The sequence below is a fragment of the Lissotriton helveticus genome, chromosome 10 (genome assembly GCF_964261635.1).
Source record: "Lissotriton helveticus chromosome 10, aLisHel1.1, whole genome shotgun sequence".
NCBI classification, from domain to species: Eukaryota; Metazoa; Chordata; class Amphibia; order Caudata; family Salamandridae; genus Lissotriton; species Lissotriton helveticus.
Genome location: NC_136071.1, coordinates 229327598 through 229340814, shown reverse-complemented (window position 1 = coordinate 229340814; position 13217 = coordinate 229327598). Strand labels below are relative to the sequence as shown.

The following is a 13217-nucleotide window of genomic DNA, read 5'->3' as shown; positions in this document are numbered from 1 at the left end:
TCCCATGACATTCTTTTGAAACGTCTGGAGATGGCCAGTGTGACTGGCCTCGCTTTGTTATGGTTCCAATCCTTTCTTAAGGACAGATCCTTCAAGGTGTCAGCCCCCCCATTTCTCTCTAAAACCCATCCCATAGCCCAAGGAGTCCCCCAGGGCTCAGCGCTGAGTCCCTCCCTCTTTAACTTATATGTTCAGCCACTTGCGGATGTGGCCAAAGAGTGGGGGCTCACGCTGGTCTCATACGCCGACGACACCCAACTGGTCGTCGCCCTCTCGGAAAGCCCGTCCACCGCGGCATCCAAGTTTACAGAGGGTATGGCAGCGGTGGCACAATGGATGACGGACAATTACCTCCAACTTAATGCCGGGAAAACCGAGGTGCTCCTCCTTGGCCGAAACACCAGCCTATGGAACGAGCACTGGTGGCCGTCATCCTTGGGCACCATTCCACTCCCTAAAAACTGTGTAAAAAATTTGGGAGTCTGGATGGATGCTAAACTCAGCTTCCAGTCACATACTAAAAAGGTGGCAGCCACCTGTATAGGTCTCCTAAGGAACCTCAGGCCTATACTTGGACTCTTTGATTCTAAGGCTCGCCAGCTAATTATCCAGGCAACCATCCTGTCACGCCTGGACTATGCTAACGTCCTCCTCCTGGGAGCAAACAAAGCAGAAACGGCTAGGTTCCAACGAATCCAGAACGCGGCGGCCAGAACGCTGGTTGGTCTCCCACGCAGATGCTCAGTCAGAGCTACCATCCGCAAACTCCACTGGCTGCCCGTGGAACTCAGAGTTAAATTCAAAGCTCTTATCACGATCTTTAAGATCGTCAAACAGGGAAATCCCCCTCTGCTGCGAAACCTGGCCCGACCCTATGTCCCCGGCCGCGAACTCCGCTCCTCCAACCAACTTCTTCTGGCAGTTCCCAGAATTAGGCTCTGTCGCACTGGAGGTCGCTCCTTTAGCGTTCTCGCCCCCAAACTATGGAACAATCTCCCCCTCAGTATCCGTTCCATAGACTGTCTTCCAGTCTTTCGTAAAGCTATCAAGACCCACCTTTTTCCTGCTACCTAGGGCCTTCTTCCTTCCCCCCCCGCCTTATAGGTGTGTGTCTGTCTCTCAGCGCCGGGACGCCCCATTGCTGGGGTAGCTGTTGCGCTTCACCAAACCTAGAAATTAGAAATTAGAAAATTAGGTCTTGCAGACATATGGGGGATTGTGGGACCTAAGGTCAATGTTGTGAGAACATGTGTCGGCCAGAGTGTTTAGGGAACATAGGTTATCACGCGTCCAAACAATCCTATCTATGTGTGCAGTCTTACCGGCAGCATGCCCGGCCCCGGTCGCGGTCTGGTCGCGGACGGGCGCAGACGGGCTTGCCTTAGGCGCGCCTTCGGTGCGCATTCGGCGCGCCCGCTGTGCTCGTCCGCTGCGCCTCCGGAAGTTGCACATATTAAGTAGAGGTGAGTGATAGGGAGGGGGGCGTGGCCTGGTGTTGATGGGTGTGGCCTCAGTGTCCCGAAAATCGCGGCAACACAGCAAATCCCGCCGCTGCCTCTAAGCTGCAGCGCGGTAAATGCCCAGAGCAGGTGTAAGTTTGTTTTAAAATCACAATAATCACAAGTGCACAGCTCAAATTTTAAAAACCCAGCGTAGTGACCCTCCCGGCTTCCGCCTCAAGAGGTCTGATGTCAGGCAACGCGCTAGCGAATCAGCGCGCTTTAAATGCTGGTGTGGAGGGGGGCGTGGCCTGGTGTTGATGGGCGTGGCCTCAATGTCCCGAAAATCGCGGCAACACAGCAAATCCCGCCGCTGCCTCTAAGCTGCAGCGCGGTAAATGCCCAGAGCAGGTGTAAGTTTGTTTTAAAATCACAATAATCACAAGTGCACAGCTCAAATTTTAAAAACCCAGCGTAGTGACCCTCCCGGCTTCCGCCTCAAGAGGTCTGATGTCAGGCAACGCGCTAGCGAATCAGCGCGCTTTAAATGCTGGTGTGGAGGGGGGCGTGGCCTGGTGTTGATGGGCGTGGCCTCAGTGTCCCGAAAATCGCGGCAACACAGCAAATCCCGCCGCTGCCTCTAAGCTGCAGCGCGGTAAATGCCCAGAGCAGGTGTAAGTTTGTTTTAAAATCACAATAATCACAAGTGCACAGCTCAAATTTTAAAAACCCAGCGTAGTGACCCTCCCGGCTTCCGCCTCAAGAGGTCTGATGTCAGGCAACGCGCTAGCGAATCAGCGCGCTCTAAATGCTGGTGTGGAGGGGGGCGTGGCCTGGTGTTGATGGGCGTGGCCTCAGTGTCCCGAAAATCGCGGCAACACAGCAAATCCCGCCGCTGCCTCTAAGCTGCAGCGCGGTAAATGCCCAGAGCAGGTGTAAGTTTGTTTTAAAATCACAATAATCACAAGTGCACAGCTCAAATTTTAAAAACCCAGCGTAGTGACCCTCCCGGCTTCCGCCTCAAGAGGTCTGATGTCAGGCAACGCGCTAGCGAATCAGCGCGCTTTAAATGCTGGTGTGGAGGGGGGCGTGGCCTGGTGTTGATGGGCGTGGCCTCAGTGTCCCGAAAATCGCGGAAACACAGCAAATCCCGCCGCTGCCTCTAAGCTGCAGCGCGGTAAATGCCCAGAGCAGGGCACACTGCTCACTTTTGGTCTTACCAGCGCCCCTCAAGTGTTCACCAAGGTGATAGCGGTGGTTGCAGCTGACCTGTGTAGATCAGGGCTACCAGTCTTCCTCTATCTCAAAGACTGATAGTTGAAGGCGGGCTCGTCCCAGGCTGTTGTCTCCCACCTCCAGACTACGGCGAACTTCCTACATTCGCTGGGGTAAACTATCAACATGTCGAAGTCACACCTGACTCCCTCTCAGACGCTCCTCTTCATCAGAGCTGTTCTGGACACTGTGCAGTTTTAGGCTTATTCTCCCGAGCGGCGAGTCCAGGATATTCAGGCTATGGAAACTCATGCCTGATGGCATAAGCGGGCTCTGCTGTGGGTCCTGAAGTTTCAATGGGCACAGCAACAGGGGACCCTTTCCAATATGGTTCAGATCTCTAAACGAACTGCGAAAGATCTGCAGCGATAGCCCATGAACCCCAGTTGGGTCAGAGGCAGACCCCTCTCCTTTCGCAACCAGATCTCACCGTAGTGACAGATGCGTCACTCCTGGTATTGGACGGCGATCTGGGAGAGGTGGAGATCAGAGGACTCGAGTGTCTGGCAGAATAAGTACCCCACATGAACCTGCTGGGGCTCCTTGCAATCCGACTGGCATTGACAGCATTTCTACCCTCCATCAAGGGAAGGCTAATGCAGGTGTTCACGGACAACAACACCACTATGTGGTACTGCAACAAACAGGGCGGGGTTGTGGACCCTTTGTCAAGAGGCCTGTGTCTCTGGTCTCTGGACATGGCTGAAATAGTAGGGCATATCCTTGGTGGTTCAACACCTGGCGAGCTCACTGAACACCAGAGCGGATAAACTCAGCCATCGATGCTTAGAAGATCACGAGTGGCATCTCCAACTGGAGGTGGCGCAAGGTCTCTTTCAATAGTGGGGAGACCCCTAGTTAATTCTGTTCGTCTCTGCTGAAAGCCTGCAAAGCCAGCAGTTTTGAGTGAGTTTCCAAACTGGCTCTCACTCAGAGATGCCTTTCATCTTGAGTGGAGCACAGGCATGCTATGAGCCCTTTAGCCCATACCACTCCTGCCCAGAGTTCTCAAGAAGATCAAGAACGACCAGGCTCAAGTCATCCTTATGACTCGGGATGGGGCACAGAAAATCTGGTGTCCTGATCTACTGAGCATGGCCATTGATCTTCTGATCAGGCTGCCCCTTTGAGAGGATCTTCTGTTGCAGCAGCAGGGGAGTGTCCTCCACCCAAACTTATCCAGCCTCTACCTTTTGAGTGGGGATTGAGTGGCTCCAGTTGACAGCCTTTGACCGTCCTCTCGAAGTCTGTAACGTCATCTTGGCAGCCAGGCGTCCCTCCAACAAGATGGTATACATCTTTCATTGGAAAACATTTGTTGCATGGTATGCAGAAAAGGACACTGATCCCTTTCTGCCCCCCATTCTAAAGTTTTACTCTTCATTCTTTCCTTTGCCCAGTAGGGCTCTGCTCTAGGCACTCTCAAGGAATATGTGTCTGCTCTTTCTGCCTTTTTGCGGATGCCTTACCAAGCCTCTCTGTTGAGATCCTCTATTGCACATAGTTTTCTAAAAGGTCTTGTTCATCTCTTGCCTCCTTCACCATTTACCATGCCTCAGTGGGACTTAAATCTAGTGTCAACTTTCATGATGTGTACTCCTTTTGATCCTCTTCATAATTGTCCCCTCAGGCTTCTGACAATTAAAACAGCCTTCCATGTGGCTATTACAGCTGCCTGTAGAGTAAGTGAGTTGCAGGCCTTGTCATCTATGTCGCCTCACTTATCGGTCTATCCTATCAAACTGGTGCTTTGCACAAAGATCTCCTTCCTACTGAAAGTAGTTACCCCGTTTCAGGTAGGCCAATCCAACACACTGCCTACCTTTTACGTTCCACCAAATCCCTCTAAAGAAGAGGAGCAACTCCTTCATCTGGACCCAAAAAAGAGCGTTGTTCTACCTTGATGGCACACAAGAGTTCTGGGTGGATGACCAACTCTTCGAGGGGTATGTTGATGTGAAGAAAGACCGGGCTGGTCAGAAGCATACCATATGCACATGGGTGGTGCTCTGCATTAAAATCTACTATACTTTGGCCAAGAAGCAACCTCCAGAAGGTCACAATTTCTGAACCAGACATCTGCCAGGCAGCAATGTGGGCTTCCCTGCACACATTTACCAAATATTACTGTCTGGCCAGAGTGATCCATAAGGAAGGACACTTTGCCTATTCGGTCCTGCAGTACTTCCTTGTTTGAAATTGGTCATCAGACCCACCACCGGAGAAGGTATTGCTTGTGTATCTATTCACAGGTAAGGAATCTGTAACTGGAAGTCTCTATCAAATTAACAAGTTACTTACATTTGGTAATGCTTTATCCGGTAGAGACTATATCTAGCGACAGATTCCTTACTGATCTACCCATCCTCCATGCTCGGCAAACGGATGTCTAGGGACAGGGCTGACCCCTTTCAGATCCCTAGTTTACCACAGCAGTGGTCAGTGTTCTTCATGGCTCCGGGCTTCTGGAGTGGCAAGCTGTAAAAAGAAACTGACGTCAGCACGCCTAGCTGGCGCTTATATAGGTACTGCAGATGTCACTTCGGGCGGGGACGATACAGACAACACACTTGGAGCCAAATGACACCGCCTACAGGCACGCATAGGGACTGCTTAAAACATATCTTCCTGATCCAGTGGAGAATTCAAAGGTAATGAATCCGCGGGTAGATATAGGACCTTATTACGAGTTTGGCTGTCCCGTGGACCTCCATAACAGCTGTAGAAGCACATTTGCATATCGCCATTGTCTAACCCAGGGTGGTGTGGAGTGGAAAAACGATGGATTTGGGCCCAGATCTTTGGACTGGGGTGAATGTGTGACATTGATCCACATTCTGTCCATCACTGTTGTGTTTGCAATTACCGCTCTAAGTGTACTGGGGATGCTCAGACGTGAGTCCCAGGCACTCCACACCACTGGAGTCAAGCTAGCCGGGCTGATGAGAGGTGTTACCTCGAAACCGGGCCGGTCCTCGGATGCTTGATTCCGTTCTGGGAAGGACATGGCTTTTGTAGTTCGGACTGGACTGTTCCCATGGGGCACAGGGTCAGCGCTGATTTGCATATCGCCAGTGTCTAACCCAGGGTGGTGTGGAGTGGAAAAACGATGGATTTGGGCCCAGATCTTTGGACTGGGGTAAATGTGTGACATTGATCCACATTCTGTCCATCACTGTTGTGTTTGCAAGTAGAAGCACAGTGAGCCTTGGCGGTCCGACTGCCATATTAGGAGATGGGCAGGTCAGCTTTGGAAAGACCACCACTGGAACCCCGAAACCACCAGCCGAACGCTGACCTCTGCGGTCCGCAGTCGGGGAAAGGCAGCCGTAGGGCGGTACAGGGGAGCTGCACCGCCATCCGTATTATGAGTTACCTGTTCCACGAGCAGACCGCGGTGGTCGGACCGCCTGCTTCAAGGTGGCGGTGGCAAAGGATTTGGGATGTGTACCCATTTCCTTCTTCATCCAGGCAAATTCAGACATTTATCCCTTTCTCCAGGTCCTCCCTTCTCAGTAGGATCTTCTTCACCCTGAGGATTACAACCCTGTTTGCAGCAATCTTAAGGTGCATTAATTTCGAACCATATTGCCAGGATTGCCTATATATGGGCTGAACCCCGGTAATGGATATATGTTTTTTTTCCACATATATCATGCATATGTGTGCATCCGACACATCTGCAGTCGAAACATATATACAGCCATTAACATATGTGGGTAAAATACTAACCACAACTGCAATATCCCTCCTCCACCGGGCCTGTGGTAATCTCGTAATACGGCAGTCTTGGACCGCAAGTGCTGTGGGCTGCTGGTGGGAGCGGGCGGAGTCTTATGGCGGTGGGACACCAAACTCGTAATAAGGCCAATAGTCTCTACCAGATAAGACATTACTGAAAAAAAGTAACTTGCTCTTTTCTTTCATTCTTTATACACATAAGTGCACAATTATAGAATGCTGGTTGTTACATCAAGGTATATTAGATTGTGAGTCAGTACATCAAAGTGAGTACATCAGGGTACATTTACATCTTATGTTTTTAAATCTGAAGCATCTTTACTTCGCAGTTTTGAAAGTAAGTGCTCTCTTAATATGTACATAACAGAGTTGCAGTAGCCTTTTTCAGCTGTGGTTTCTTTATTACGGTGTGGGAGCATTGTTCCCTGTTTGTTTTGTTGCCCCCTGGCCCATATTAAATGTTTAACCCCTTGCGTGCATCGGACGGCCGCCGACCGTCCGACGTCATGGTGGGCATGTGCAGAGGACGGCCAGGGGCCGTCCGACCCACGCCCACGCCATAAATCACCCGCATCGCGGCAGGTTAAGCAGCAGTGCCAGCGCACTGCTTTTAATTCGGCATGGCCCGCCCAGGCTGAGTTTGCCTTGTATTGCATAAGAATGAGGGCTGGTAGACTTGGAGGGGGTGGAGGAGCTTGAACGATTGACACACATGTTCAACTGGGCCTTGGGGTGAAGTGCGCATGTCGGGTTGGACGGGTGTCTTGCTTTGACCAGCTGGACAGGCGTACTTGAGCCCTCGCCTACCTGAACCCTGTTAGGAACCCAGTGGATTACAGCTACAACCCCCAAGTTTCCTAAGGCAGCACCTGACTCTGCCAATCATTGCGGTGCTCTCATGCTATTTACTAACACAAACAGCAAGGGAGCAGCATCTAGATTGGCTCACTAGACACAAGGGTGGGACTGAAGGGTAGGCCTAGTCGGTGAACTTTGCTCCTTTTGCGGACTTTGTGGAGTTTTTTGCACTCTGCGGAGCACACGGAGTTCGAAAAACAGAGCAGAGTTTTTCCCTCGCTCATGCTCACCAACATTAAAATGCAATGCTAGACCACCTCCCAGCGAGATTTGTGGGCAGTTGAATTGAGGGAGCTGGCGCTCAAGCAGAAAATCTACTTGAGCGTCAGAAAGAAGCAGCACCCTTTTGTGTGGTGCATCGTGCCATTTGCACAGATTTTGCAGACTGGGACAAACACCCAACGATAAAAATCATCTCAAACAGCACAACCTAATGCACTCAGCTGCGTGCGGAACTCTGCGTAGATAGGCGGAGTTATTTGGTCACTTTGCGGAGTTGCACGTAGCAGAACTCCACAAACTCTGCCCAGGCCTACTGGAGGGCCGAGCTGGTCACAACTTATATACATGCCTGGAGTCAGCTCAAAGTCACAAGTGTTCTTCGATGGTGAGTCACTCATGGGAGTGCTATGACGGACGGTGAGTCCCTCGTGGAAGATATGAGGCCCCGAATCGATGAATTTGACAGATTTGTTAATCCGCTGAAGAAAAAGTGAAACCAGAATGTTGCGTAACCTTTGGCCAAGGTTTTTTCATATATCACTAGTTATTCAACTCGTATTCAGAAGCACTATGGGGCATATTATCAAGGGATTTATCTCCGCTTTTTTGGCTTTAAAAGCCAAGAAAGTGGAGATAAAATTATCTCCCTATCAGCAACAGGGTGCTAACACGGAAATTCGCATGTTAGCACCCTTTTTTTCTACGCTTCCCCTTGCATCTCTAATGAGATGCAAAGGGGGCGTTCCAGAGAAAAATAATAGGAGAAATGTTGTCAAGCGACATTTCTCCTATTATCAAGGATTTCGCTAACCCTGTTAGTGATTAAAAAAAGCAGCGCTAACCGCAGTTAGCGCTGCTTTTTTTACACCTGGTATTTTCCTGACTTAGCCATGATATCCTATGGAAGGTGGATATCATGGCTAAGTTTGTGAGCCCCTATTATCAAGCTAACGCCAAACTTCGAGAGATTATCGTTGGTTTTCCAGCGATAATCTCTCATTTGGCAGTTAGCGCGAGGATTTTTATCACTTCTGAGATAAACCTTGCTAATAGCAAGTTATCTCTGCGATAATTTCCGGCGATGCTTAGCGTTAAAAAATTCGTTGCTAAGCCTCGATAGCGATAAATATCGCTAATCGTTGGTAATATGCCCCTATGTCTGCTCCCGAGTTTGGGCCTTTAGGCTTCTCTGGGAGTAAATGCCAAATTGGAATTACTTTAAAGTCAAGTGTGAAATTACAAGCCACACGAAGAATGTATTAATTTATACGTGAATCAACACTTCAGAGAGGCACTGACACTCTGTGTTCGTGTTAGGTTGGGAAACAGAACGTGACTTGCTGATTTACATTCTGCTTTAAGACATATTTATGAGGCGATTTATTTCAGTATTGAAAGCCAGTGTTCTGCCAATGCTCCTTGTCCAACAAGGACTGTGCTAGAGTGTTCCGCATACGTCTCTTAAACATATATTTGTTACATTTGTGTTCATAGCTGCGATGGTGTTAGAAACAAGAAACTCATATTAATGCCTTTATTAATTAGCCATGTCGCCAGTGTAGCTCGAGAAATACCTTTATTGAAGCAAGATTAGCGACAAAAACGAATGTGTCATTGTGGAATAGTGAGTACTTAAAGCTTTTCAATTCCATCAGCTTTTGTTCGATTATGGCAAGATGGAGGAAGGAGCAAGTGCTCCAATACCATGGGATCGTGCAAAAGAAAAATAAACAAGTGCTGTTCATGTTTGAGCATTTTTTTAAGAAATGCATTCATTTATGTAAATGCACATGCATTTTAGTGGTATGTGTGTATGTGTACAAGGGAGAGTATGGCACGACAGAGGATGGAAAAATAAAAGCAGCAGCGACGAGGGAGGTAGTGGGGGGGTGGGTCAAGCAAGATGGAGGACGGACAAGCTCTCCAATTCCATTGGATCGTGCAAAAAAAATAAAAATAAAAGCAGCAGCGACAAGGGAGGTAGTAGGGATATGGATCAAGCAGGGAAGCAGGAGGGGACGGGGTGATGGGCAAGCAACAATTGAAGAGGATGAGAGGAAGCAACAAGGAAGGGGTAAAAGAAAATGCCTTAATTGAAGCACGAACAGTGACACACATGAATGTGTCTTTGTGGAATGTAACCTGGTGAGCACTTAAAGGGCTTCAATGCCATTGGCTCATGTTCGCGCTGTGGCAAGACAGAGGGCAGAGCGAGCGCTCCAATACCATCGGATTGTGCACAAAAAAGTGCTGTTCTTCTTTTAACAACTTTTTAAGAAATGCATTTGTTTATATGCATGGGCATCCACTTTAGTGGTATGTGTGTATGTGTACAAGGGAGATGGCCTGAAAGCACGAGTACTCCTATGGAGTGCTTATAAACAAAGAAAAAAAATAGCAGTGAAAAGCAAGAGCAGTGTAAGGAGACATGTACTTCATCCATGCACTATGGGAGGGCAAAATACAACTTAAAAAGGGCATGACGCCTGCATGCTATGTCAGAGGGCATCAAAGAAATTGCGAGAAACTCTGGAGTTTATCAATGGTAGGTGATGAGTGGCCTGTAAGCCCACAGATAGAACACAACATGTCTATTCGAGACAGCGCATACGCTGTCTAGCTGAGCAGAGCTGGTGCTGTCTAGCCGAGACCTAAAAACAATAGATTTTGCACAGGCGAAACCTACTGGCTTTGCCGATGTTTGTTGTGTTTAGAAACATGGATATTAAGTGATTTATCTGTAATCACAAAATGTGGAACTTTCAGGAGAGGATGTGGCGCACGGGTCAGAGCGGTCGACTATGGAGCTGGTAAACTGAGTTTGCGTTTCGGTGTCGGCTTAACATCCTTGATTTTGGGCAAATCATTTATTCTTGCCATGCCTACAATAATGAATGTGCCCTTGTGTAAAGTAACCGGTGCTAATGTAAAGCGCTCCAATACCTTCGGGCGGTGTTTGTCGCTATATTAAACTGTTCAAAAAAAGTAACTAATGCTTATGTAAAGCGCTCCAATACTGTTGGATGGTGTTGGTGCTACAGAAAACTGCAGGGAAAAAAACAAATGTGAAAAGCAGAGTCGGGGGAGGTAGGGATCTATGTGAAGGAAGTTTAGCGTGAGCAAGCATCAACGGGCCGGAGGTTGATGGGTAACCAACAGCAAATGTGGGCTGCCACTGGGAAATTAAGTGATTTGCCTACGTTTATGGTGTCCTCGTGAAAAGTAACAGGTGTTAATGTGAAGCTCTCCAATACCTTCGGGTGGAATTGGCACTATGTAACAATGCACAAAATTATTTTGAAAAGCAGAGTCGGGGAAGGAAGGGTTCTGGCGTTCAGTGGGGCAAGTAGCGACACGCGGGATGGGCAACCAACAGAGAATGAGGGCTGCTACGGGGAGAATTTGTGATTTGTCCGTAATCACGAAATGAGGAGCTAAGGCCAAGGTTAGGCAGACAATATGGCATACTCTTGGAAGAGGATGTGGTGTAAGGGCCACAGCTGCCGACTGTGGAGCTGGGAAACCAGGTTCGAGTTCGGCATTGGCTTAACATTCTTGATCACTTAATCTCCCCATGCCAACAGAAATAAATGTATCCTTGTGTAAAGGAAATTTTGCTAATGGAAAGCACTGCAATACCTTAGGGTGATGTTGGAGCTCTATAAAAGTGCACAAAAAAGTAACTAGTGCTAATGTAAAGCACTCCATAACCTAAGGCTAGTGTTGGCGCTATATAAAACTATCAACAACAAAGTGGACGGACCTCATATAGGAATCCAGATACAAGAATGACCCAATGCCATGTGCAGGAAAGGGGAAAAAACAGTAGGTTTTTTTAGAACAACCCTCACCCACCAACCTAGTTGGTGGCATGCTTCATCACTGGGTTCCCAGCAGGGCTGTCAACTGCAACCCAGCTGTGCTGCGATGCCTGAATTACAGCGGAGCTGGTTGTTTTGTGTGAAATTGGTGAGTTGAGGTGCAGTTTTAAAAGTACCTCAAAGATCCTCTATCGCGGTTTTATTCCTGAGGTCCTAGTGCACCGTTAAAAACGTAGAGTGGATACTGTGAAGACTTAATCGGTGTTCCTTATCCATATAAAATGGTTGACATGTTTCAGCCTAAACAAGGGTGCTAAGGCTTTCTTCAGGACCAAGAAAGTGAAGTGTGTCAAGATTTTGGTGACCACATGAAATGTTCAGCACACCCTAAGGTACGTACGGTTCCCACAGCCACATGTGTAATAAAGGCTACATAGTTTAGGTAGCTAAATATGATCCTGGATGGGGCGGACACCTGTAGTCATACATTCATCAAGGTAGACCGTCCGCCGTCAATACCTAGTTCGGTCCTGCACAGAATCTCAGCGGGATATATAAAACTATACCAAAAAAAAACCAGAAAGAATCACAATGTTAAGCTGGTTTACAGCAGTGAACATGAAAAAATACTTTGCATCGGCAACCACATTAAAAGGACTACTTTTGCCAGGGATATCTGATGGGCAGGAAGACCTTGATGACACAAAGACTCAGCTTCGCACCTTCGAAGAGAATTCAAGTTAAGCAACAATTGCACGGGGAAACACTTCCCGGTGAATGCAGAAAAAGTAAGAAAGTGTCCAGATGGGAGAAATTTGAAGAAATAGAGTCCCACCCTATAAAATGAGAAGCAACAAGGTGAGACACGAACAGTTCAATCATTTCGCACCGGAGAAACATGGCTTTGCAATTACATCAGAAGATGCGAGTACTTTAGAAGCTCGGACATGCCCAGTGAAAATGCACACCTGATTCACGTAAGGTCTGATTTTCCAGGTGTAAGCACCATTGCCAAACAACCACAAAGAGTGTAAACATACACACACACCTAATACCCACACGCATAGAAAATAAACAGAGACTACACGTGTGCCAATTAATAACAGCTGTGCACTCATGGTCCAATCAGCACGTCATCTATACACTAATAGGACACTGAAAGGCAGAACACCACCACTCACTAGAATGAAACAGACTACAATGGGGGTTCAAAGCAGTGATGGGCTTGTGGGAGTTGATGATTTGTGAACGGGGCAAGCACCGGGATGTGCAAAGGAGGTAGCAGAGATGGGAGGGAGAAGGTGGGGGAACGGAAAGCAACTAAAGGAAAAAGGAGGGGGTATTCTGTGGATGGGCATGAGGGCAGGTGGGAAGAGACAGAACTGGTAAAAGCACAAGCACTGTATAGAGTGCTGAAAAAAATTAAAAAGGTAGTACTTAAAATGGTAGTAAAAATGGGAGCATCGGATGTTTTTCAAGTTCTTGGTTCATGCTCTGGGAAGCTAAACACAAGAGGATGATGCATGCCAGAGACAAATGGTGGCAAAGAATATGAGAGAGACGATGCAGCGGGCAAATGGGAAACCTGTGGGGCAAACTGAAGCTCACAGATTAAACACAACATGTCTCTGCGAGACAGAGCGTGCCAAGACCTAAAATGACCCATCTGACTGCTGATGGAGTAGTAAAATACAGCAATCAGGGTTCATTGAGCACCTCAGAGCTCTGCTGCCACTGCACCTGCTTCAACCAGTGGTAGCTACACCACTGGTGTATGTGCTTGTTAACAGGACTATGTTAACTGACTCTTCAAAGTGTGCACATGATTATGGGGCTATGTTCAATGAAAATGGGAGTCAAT

General features: G+C 48.1%; 1 protein-coding gene across 1 annotated transcript in view; it reads left to right on the top strand.

Annotated features, from left to right (window-relative positions):
- Nucleotides 1–13217, top strand: part of MYO15A (myosin XVA) — a 1426381-nt gene that overhangs the window by 879067 nt on the left and 534097 nt on the right. The gene's annotated exons all lie outside the window — the stretch shown is intronic.